The sequence below is a fragment of the Chelon labrosus genome, assembly GCF_963514085.1.
Source record: "Chelon labrosus genome assembly, chromosome: 4".
NCBI classification, from domain to species: Eukaryota; Metazoa; Chordata; class Actinopteri; order Mugiliformes; family Mugilidae; genus Chelon; species Chelon labrosus.
The window spans coordinates 21,373,498-21,384,335 of NC_140340.1; positions in this window are offsets into that span (position 1 = coordinate 21,373,498).

Here is a 10,838-nt window from a genome sequence, read left to right on the forward strand (position 1 = left end):
TGGTGATGGTAATCATGTCAGTGCTGGTCACTACTACAACAACTAGTACACCATCAACTGAACGGGCGACAGATAAACACATAAGATACTAAAGTAAAAATACTGATACACTAAAAAATCCTGCAGTGAAAATATTATTGTAGTAGGTCAAATGTAAATGTCAAGTGTAAGCAGCATTTTACTAATGTCAAAATCTTTTGCATATTACTGCAGCTAATAATTTGTCTCATAATGAGTCAATGTGCTGGTTATTTTCACAATGGATCAATCAGTTGTTTTGATTGCAGAAATTCATACACTATGGAGTGTCACTGTATTTTACTGTCTGCACCGGATGTTACAAATAGGTAGAGCCCAGCAGGCAAGGAAGTGAAAGTCTACTTACTCTTTGTATTGATGTTGTTTTGTGGCTCTTGTGCTAATTTTGTGCCTGTTTTGCATTTCTTTTTGATTATTTTTTATTATATTTAAAGGTCTTTGTGGTAATATTGTGTTTTTTATATATATATATTTTAACTTTTCTCATTTACAAACACATTTTTTTAAGAGGTATACAACTGTTCATTTCCAAGGACCATCTAGAAATGAGGATGGGACAATTAGATTTCCATGTCACAGTAATACATTTTCTGGCTGCACATAAAGCAGTGGTTCCCAAAGTGGGGGGCGCGCCCCGTAGGCGGGTCGCAGAGCCATTGCGGGGGGGCGCCGATCGAATTAGAGGGTGACAATTTTTCGTGACGCTCGCGAGTGTCCAGTGGTCATTTTCACTGTTGGTAACGTGATAGGGACGGGATAGAGTAAATAATCAACAGGAGCGGGCGGGACCGGGACGGAGCCGGAGATTAAATTAAAAAATGACGCTGCAATGCGTTGAATGCACCCAACTTTAGACAACAACATAGATCTTAGATAAGGTGATTGTGTTTCTTACTCACAAAATGATGGTGAGAACACACAAAACCACCACGAAGACATGCAAAACCACCACAAAATCTGTGATTTTTGGTGATTGTCTTGTTGGCCTTTGTGGTTATTTTGTGGATGTTTTGCACTTCTTGATTCAAATGTTTCTGTGGCCATTTTGTGGTAGTCTATATTTAGTTGCTATTGATTTTGTATTTGTATTGTCGTGTCGTGGTAGTTTTTTTTTTTGTTTGTTTTTTAGGAGTCGTTCTGTGGATTGTCGTGGTCATTTAATGTTATGACTGGCTCCACATAAGCAGGACTCAAAAGCACGACTCCAACAAACAGTTTGGGTTTCACAAACACGGTTTACTTCCAGAAGGGTGGTTCGGTATACGATAGTCAGTCCATACAGGCAAACAAATCCAAAGGGTGAGGCACAGGTTGTAGTCAGCAAATGGGGAAATAACCCCAAAACCGGGAAATCAGATCACAAGGAGTAAGTAGACTGCTGGAACGTTTGACACCGAGGTGCAAAGATGAACTGGCACAGAGTGGAGGAGAAACACACTAAATAAGAGAGGGGAAAGATAATGCGACACAGATGAAATAAATAAGGGTGGGGCAGGAAATGAAGCAGTCTGAAATGAGAAGAGAGGTACGTTTTCACAATAAAACAGGAGGCATGACACATGAATGAAAGAAAAACAGAGAGACATGACCTTAGGAGGAATGACGACATGTCATTTGGGGCGTTTTTTGCATGTCGTTTCGTCATTATGCAGTTGATTTGTATTTCTTTTTGGTTCTCTTGTATGATTGTTTTGTACACTGATCAGGCAGAACATTATGACCACCTAACCATCTAATATTGTGTAGATCTCCCTAGTGCCTCAAACAGTTGTGACTCATCAGAGAATGGACATTCTGAGTGTGTCCTGTGGTGTCTGGTAACAGGATGTTGTTAGTGGGGGCCTTTGGGTCCTGTGGGTTGAGGGGCGGGGCCTCTGTGGATCAGGCTTGTTCCAGTGCATCCCACAGATACTTGATCAGTTTGGGATCAAGTATCTAACACCTTGTCCTGTTCTTCATGTTTTTTTTTTTTTGTTCCTAAACCGTTTTTGTGTGCGTGACTGTGTCAGGCTGCATCCTGCTGGGGATAGCTGCTGCCATCAAGGAGTGTCATTGCTATGGGGTGGGGGTGCCTGGTCTGGTCTAGGTGGGTGGTACATATCTAAGTAACATCCACATGAATACCAGGTCCAAAAGTTTCCCAGTAGAACATTGTATTGTCTGTTCGGTGTATGTTTTGTTTCAAGACATAAGACATGTTCATTAAAAAATATGTACAAAAATAATAACGACTTCAACTGGAGAATTTTCCCAAAAAACACAAATACAAATCTGAAAAATATATACAAAAAATAACAACACTCTGAAAAATATATAGAGAAATATAAAGACATTCTGTATATACAGTGTGGTGGTGGAAATTCATTCATTCATTCATCTTCTATACTCGTTTATTCCTGTTAAGGGTCACGGGGGTCTGCTAGAGCCTATCCCAGCTGTCATTGGGCGAGAGGCAGGGGTACACCCTGGACAGGTCGCCAGTCCATCGCAGGGCTAACACAGAGAGACAGACAACCATTCACACTCACACGCACACCTACGGCCGATTTAGAGTAACCAATTAACCTAATGAGCATGTCTTTGGATGGTGGGAGGAACCCGGAGTACCCGGAGAGAACCCACGCAGGCACAGGGAGAACATGCAAACTCCACACCAGATTTGAACCGGTGACCTTCTCGCTGTTAGGCATCAGTGCTAACCACCTCGCCACTGTGCCGCCGTGGTGGAATTTTTTTTTTTTACAAATAAATAATTGCTTAAACTTTAAAAACTATAAAATGGTGAGGTAGTGGATCGTGCAAAATAAGGCAGTGCAAAAAAACATATTTATTTGTGCAAAATGACAGTTATTATTGACTCAGGCTGGTGTTGTACAGCCTGATGGCAGTTGGGATGAAGGGCCTGTGGTAGCTTTCCTCCTTACAGCGTGGATGCGGCAGTCTGCTGCTGAAGGAGCTGCTTAGGTCCCCTACAGTCTGATGCAGTGGGTGAGAGGGGTTGTCCATGATTGATGTCAGCTTGGCTAACATCCTCCTCTCACCCACCTCCTCAATGGAGTCCGGAGAGCAGTCCAGGACAGAGCCGGCCAGGTGGAGACAACTTTGGCCCTTCTTGTACAGGGCGTTTGTGTTGTGTGTCCACTCCAGTTTGTTGTTTAGAACACCCAGGTACTTGTATTCCTCCACGACCTCGATGCCCAAGCCCTGGATGTTCACCGGTGCAGTATGAAGTGGTTTCCTGCTAAAGGTCAATCACCACCTCCTTTGTCTTGCTGGCATTTATGTGCAGGTGGTTCAGTGCACACCAGTCCACAAAGTTGGCGATGACCAACTTTATGTATTTCTTTTTGGTTCTCTTCTATGTTTCTTTAGTAAATTTGCGGTAATTTTGTGGTAGCATTTCTTTGTTATTGTTTTGTATGTTCTTGTTGTCATGTTGTGGTTGTTTTGAACGTTTTCGGTCATTTTGTGTAGTTTTCTGTTTATTTGTGGTTGTTTTGTATATTTTGTGATTATTTTTATGCTCTTTTGTTATTATGCAGTTGTTTTGTATTTCTTTATGGGCTCTTGTATGATTCTTTAGTAAAGTTTTTTGTGGTTGTTGTCAGACATCGTGTTAGCTTGTGTGCTGCATAGGTAGTGTCACACTGGAACAGGTACATGAGCAAGATTTCTTATCATGCTGACAGTGTCTTTGTCTCTTTATGTTTCTTTCTCCAGGTTATCCTACAGCAGATTTAAATGGGAAGATGTTCACTTTGACTCTTCATCAAGGAGGAGTAACTTTCTTTCCGCCTTATTATTCTGTCCACTCCTACCCCTACACCACCGCCTACCCAACAGCATATCCTGGTAGAGGTGAGTACATTCACACACAAAAAAAATTATTGTGTAATCTGTGTCAAATTGTCTTCTGATGTCTTCTGATTATTCTTTTGTTAATGAGTGATGCTAATAAAATGATATTGTTTAGAGTATTGTGCATCAAGGCTGCATTAATTAACTTCTGACCACGAGGGGGCAGAATGACTTAAAGAAAAACAACTGTTTTTCAAGTTAGTAAATTATAAGTATAGTCACTTTATTATATTATCAGTTTACTCAGATGTTTTTAAAAGAAAAAAACATAAATTCTGATTCTCAGATCAATAAAGAAATAAATAATAACTAGCAACATCATATTTTTTTCTTGTTTAACAATCAAGGAAAAATAAAAAAAGCGAAAACTGCAAAATGTATTTTTTATGTTATTTTGTTTAGCAATTCTTGTGGTCATTTTGTGTTTGTCCATGGTTGTATTCTGGTTGTTTTGCATTTGTAGTTGTTCAGTGGGTTGCATAGTCATTTTTGGTCGCGTTTTTGTTTTTTGTAAGTAGTTTTTTATGTTTTTGTGATTATTTTGTGGTTGTTTTGCTTCTGTTTGGGGTACTTTTGGTTTCCATCTTCGTCATCAGCTTGTGTATCCTTGTAATGTTTTGGACGTCTTGGTATTATGCTGTGGTTGTTTTGCTTTTTTTTGTGGTAATTTTGGTTTGCCTTGTCATTTTGCGGTCATTTTGCAATCGTTTGTGGCTTTTTGTATGTTTTCATGATTGTTTTGCTTTCCTGAATATTTTTTGGTGGTTGTTTCATGTGTGTTTTTTTTTATTGTTTTGCTTCTCTTTATTGTGTTTCTGTGAAAAATTGAAACTCTCTGTGGTTGCTTTGTGTTTTTATGTGGTTGTTTATTTGGTCCTCATGACTAGTTTGTGCATCTTTGCGAACATTTTGTGATCGTTTTGTATTTCCTTGTGTTTTTTTGTTTGTATGTTTTTATGATTGTTTTGAATTTCTTGGCAGTAGCATTATTTTCTTTGTAGTCTTGTTGTTTTGTAATCGTTTTCCTTCTCTTTATGGTGGTTTTATATAGCATGTTTTTTTGTTTGTGGTTGTTTTACGTTTCTGTGTCTTCAACTGAACATCACCTCTTAATGTATCTTAGTTTTCTATAGTTTCATGTGTTGTATCGTATGTTAATATTCATCACATCTGTTTCGGTGCACTGCTTATTAATTGGTTGGCTGGTTATTACATTAAGAAACATTTTGTCTAAAGAAGCTATTTATTTAACTTTGGTAAATATGTGAACTGACAGTCCCCATGTGAACCCCACAGGTGTTTCCGTGTGTCTGCGCTATGTCACTGACCTTGGAGAGACGGATTCCACTTCAGTCTTCACACTGAGTCCATACACCACGCCTCTGAATCTAAGAATCAATTCCATCAGCACATATTATCTGACATTTAACACTTACGACAGCATAGTTCTGAAACCCAACATCAGAATCTGGCCAAACACTGGAGAGAACATCTGGACCAGTGTCTGCATCACGGTTGACACGGCAAAGAAAGTGGCCCAGATGTTCAGCGGATCGAACATGAGCATCAGGAAGGTGCTTCCTTCTAAGGTGAGAACTCGACCTGAAACTGTTTTTAAAACCACCTTCCTAATATTGTGTAGGTCTCCCTTGTGTCTCCAAAAAAAGTTGTGACTCATCAGAGAATGGACATGGGTCTTCTGAGGGTGTCCTGTGGTGTCTGACTAAGTAACATCCAGATGAAAACCAGGTCCAAGCGTTTTCCAGCAGAACTTCGAATTGTCACAAGATGGTCACTGTTATTTACTTCTCCGGAAATACCCTTATAGACTGTTTTAATGCCAGTTTTCATTTCAAATTCATATGAGGATTTTTATTTTTTTTTGTGGTTCTGGTCCACATGTTTCCAAGCACAATGTGTCCATGCACATTTTATTTATTTATTTATTATTATTTTTTTGCAGAAAAAGCATGAAGTATGAAAGCCTTATTTCCATCACACCTATACCTCTATATAATTTTTCTCCTATTAAAGCATAACTGAAGCTCCTCTGTCATCTTCTCCTGGTGGAAAATTAGCGCCACCTGCTTTTTATCTCTAGGAACTAGTTCCTAATGCTCACATAATCATAGCAGAAGAAACATTTTCTTTCGCCAATTTTGGTTCAAATGTGTGTCACGTGCAGACTGGATGGAGGATTTCTGCAAACACTGATGAATGGATGCAGATATGTACTGAGCCACCTGTTTGTTTGTGTGTGTGTGTGTGTGTGTGTGTTCAGTATGTGTGGTCAGGTGAGCCTGAGATTGATTTCACAGGTTTCACTGGTCAAGTGACAGATGTCCAGGTGTGGGATTATCCTCTCCGCTACAAAGACATCTTATACTACTCGTCTCCAGGATACTATGGGTACGACTGACAGAAATTTTGACTGGTCCTTGCAGATTTAACTGCATCAGTTTCATAAAACCCTTCAACAAAGTTTAAAGTCTGGATTTGAAACTTTGAAGCTTTGTATTCTGTTTATTTTACATACTTGATGTTTACCTTGCAGTTATTTTTGACCAGGATATATCCTTTAATTCTTTCAGGGTATGGATTTTAAACATGTTTCTCTTGAATTTATTGAACACATTTCTTGGTAAAATCTTGGTTGTTGTAGCCAGACTTAATTCATAAACTTAACTGCTAACATCGGGATTTTATTATGAGGTGTATTTTAACTGATGCAGGGAAAAAATACCCTGCACACTATTGGATAGTCATCCAACCAATCAGAGACAATTTGTTCTAAACTAATTCACAGTGTTCAGATGACATGTATCATCTGAGCACTGTTGTTACTCTGATATCCATCACCCCATAAAGCCCTGTCCAAATGTTTTGACTGGCCCAACAGGTCTTTCCTGGAGCATAGTCAGTTCCCAGAGGAGAGACACCAGACTAAATTTCCTCCACAAAAAAAAAAATGTATGGACGGAGGAAGTACGCTAATAAAGTCGTAACACCAGCTTTAAGTCACGGGAACACTGCTGCTAGGCAACTGTTGGCACCTGGAAGCTATCAAGCTAACACTTAGCAAGCTAATGATTGTGTAACTTAATATAGCAAACGAAAAGGCATGCGAAATAATGAGGCCGATAGGAATATCAACACTTTCTTCAGACATATTATAAAATATGAATAAAATGCAACACATTCACTTCACTCCACCATTTCTGAAAATGTTAGCAAACAAGTAATAACTCAGGAATACAAACCGCTACTACACGGTAAACATCTAAAGGCACTATTGTCATTTGACCATAGATGGTGACTTAACAAACTTATATTTTCATATAAAAATTTTCAAGACTGACACTTCTAAGTACATTCATCCAAATGTAAATATCAGCTTCTCTTACTTTACTTTAATATGTCCGTTAATTCTGCTTTAGACACAAAGGGGAAAAACCTGGATTTAGTAATAGTAATTTTTTTCCCACTGTTTTTGTTGCTTTTCTCTTCATCTGAGACCTATCACTAATAAATTGTTTGTTTTTAGGCCGTACCCTGGCTCTGTCCTCACCTGGTCCTACATCAAGTACTCTCTGAAAGGAGACACACTGATGGAGGACAGGTATGAGATGCAGGCTAAACAGCCAGCCGAGAGAGGGGGACGTCGCCTGAACGGAAAGATGACCTGGACGTTTTCCAGTATTGAGAAAAACGAGGGGCCAAAGAAAGAGGTTTAATGAAAACCTATTATCAGCACTAAAAGATAATCAAATCATAAATGAATTAAGAATCAATCATTTGTCGACACATTACATTTAAACATTTATTGTCATAAAGGTGTGTGATTACATTTTCCACACTGCTAATCAGAATCTATATGCTAGTATTTTGATTTTCACTAAGTGATTCTTTAATTTTGTGAGTCATAAAAAATAATAAAGAGCTGTTTGAATATTTTTTTGTTGAATTCTGTCTGTTATTGAATCTGATTGTCCTTCAAAGGAGTTGTATTTTGTGTTTACTAGTTTTGATATAAGAGAGAGTTTTCTGTTTCAGATGAAGAGAAACTGAATTTGGCTTCGCTGGTTCTGAGCAAACAGAAGTTAAATGAACAGACAGAGCTTTCAAACTACATTTTAAAGTTTTGCTTCACTCTCTCCACTCTCATTTTCATCCTGTTGGGAGCGTTTTCATCTGAAATAATCTTTTTAAAAATTGCTGCTGGACACAGTGGAGCATTTAACTGCTAAAGACCAAATAAGTCGTACAGGAGTTGGTGGAGACCAAAGACAGAGTTAAAAGCGAATAAATATTGGGCTTGAAATCATCACCTGGTCACATAAATAACTTTTAGTGAATAATAATGGAAGAATGGATTCTCTTAAGATTTAAACTTAGGAACTTTAAAGGTGATAATACTTTATAAATTCATAGAGTTTGCAGCTGTTTGGTTAAGGATCGAACACAGCCGGTTTCTCCACTGAGCGACACACCACCGGAGACAGAAAGATCCTTCAACATTCAACCACAGTTAGCAGTGACACTAGCTAACATCAGGTAACATATGAATCTATATTGCTCCAGATAATCTGAGTATTTTTTATTATTACCAAAAATATAGGTTTCACCTTTGCTAACATAGGTAATAGCCTACCTGGCTAACATTTACTGGTGTACCTAACATTACCTAGTAGGCTACAAGCTAACCTTTGCTGACATTAGCTACAGGCTAAAATAGAGGCTAAAATTAGAACATACGTATACATTTCATTATTACCCAGAAATATTAGTTTCACCTTTGCTAACATAAATAATTCATAGCTAATACCTAGCACAAGCTCGCCTTCACAAACATTAACAACAGGCTAAATTATTTAAATGTGAACCAATGTTACTCTGGATAGCTGTGACCAATTTGTTTATTAGAACCTAATCAACATAGGCTTCACTTTTGCTAACATAGCTAATACTTAGCTTACAGTACCTAGAGCAAGCTAACACTAGCTAACATTAGCTACAAGCTAAGATATTTAAATGCAAATCTATTCTTCAGGATAATTAGTCTATTTATGATTATCTAAAAAAATATAGGTTGAACCTTTGTTAGCATGACTTGACACAAAACTTCATAGTTGTCCAAAATGGCTGGTATGTATTTTTATTTTTTTAATTATAATACTGTATCAACAATGTCAAGAAAGGTAGTTAACATAAAACAGTTATAAACATCTTTGTAGTCGCTAACAGAAAAGACAAAAAGAGACAAAGAAAGTAGCTCCTCAATGAGTCTGATAAACTTGTATCCAAATTTTAGTCCCTCAGGTTGTTAGAGTGGTTTAAAAAAACAAAACAAACAAACAAACAAACAAAAAACAAAAAGAAGTTCATAATCATAATGGCTTCATGTGTTATATTAGCTTTTGCTGAGATTGTGAATGTGTTAATAATACAATATAGACGGTGCAAAGATTTTTAAAATATCAATCCTTTTTAAATACAGAGGTTATGTCAGATTATATTCTATGAATATAAATTTTTCTTGTCTCTAATGCTGTGTTCACTCGCCTGGTCGTCACCATCCTACGTAGAGCGAAATCAAATTTCGGGCGGAAACGTAGGATGGTGACGACCAGGCTATGTGTTCACACCACTAGCAACAAATGCTGAAAAACAAGGCCGGCTATATTGTCGGCGAGTTGCCTTGAGAAGTTGCCCAGTTGACAGTTTAACCGTTGACTGGTGAAACAAGTGGACTTGATTGGTTGCCATGTCATGACGTCTAAAAATTTTTAAAATCTTTAAGTCCGGTGTCTGTTTAAAGCTTCATATCGTCAGTTTTCTTTCAAAATATATTGAAGCTTGTTGCTATGTTGTTGCTAGTGGGAACGTAGCATACTGCTGTATGTTAGTTTACGGTTGAAATAAATGCATTTGTTTGGCTGACCAAATAAGACTTGGCTACAAGTTAATTTCCACCCAACTTGATACGGTGTTATATATGAATCAAATCTTATTAATTAGTTAAGAGGCTTTGCTGGCCTCTTAATAGGCTACATCAATCACACCTTTATGACCGCTTGCATGGCAATAATTTCCAAATAATGACAATGTTAGTGAGGCATTTCCAGCAAGACTCAATAAGAAAAAAAAAAAAGTCCCTGTGTGCCTCAACAACATTCATTCATTCATTCATCTTCTATACCCGTTTAGTCCTGTTAAGAGTCACGGGGGTCTGCTGGAGCCTATCCCAGCTGTCATCGGGCGAGAGGCAGGGGTACACCCTGGACAGGTCGCCAGTCCATCGCAGGGCTAACACAGAGACAGAAACCAATTCACACTCACACGCACACCTACAGCCAATTTAGAATCACCAATTAACCTAATGAGCATGTCTTTGGATGGTGGGAGGAAGCCGGAGTACCCGGAGAGAACCCACACAGACACAGGGAGAACATGCACACAGAAAGGCCAGCCGGCCCATGGATTCGAACCGGTGACCTTCTTGCTGTGAGGCATCAGTGCTAACCACCTCGTCACTGTGCCGCCCCCTCAACAACATATTCAAGTAAATTAAAGTTACATGGATTCATTCTCATTAATATCTCTGTATTTAGCATCTTTCTTTAATACCAAAATAATTATAGTACATCCTCATTTGTGGCCCATCGGTTATTGCAGCATTATTGCAACAGCCTTAATTCCCTACGGAGCAGAATAGGAGAATAGGCCCAATAATAAAAAAAAAGTGTAAAACTTACGTGGTTGCCCAACAACCAGATGTCACATGTATTTCCAACCAGTATATATTTTTCTTTACAATTGACCCTCCATGTTACTCTTTGCTATGCCAGACAAACAAAAATCATGAGCGGGGTTATCCCTGAAGAAAAACGATGAAAACCTGTAGATGTCGTAAGCACTGAAGTGTGTAACTGCGATTCTTA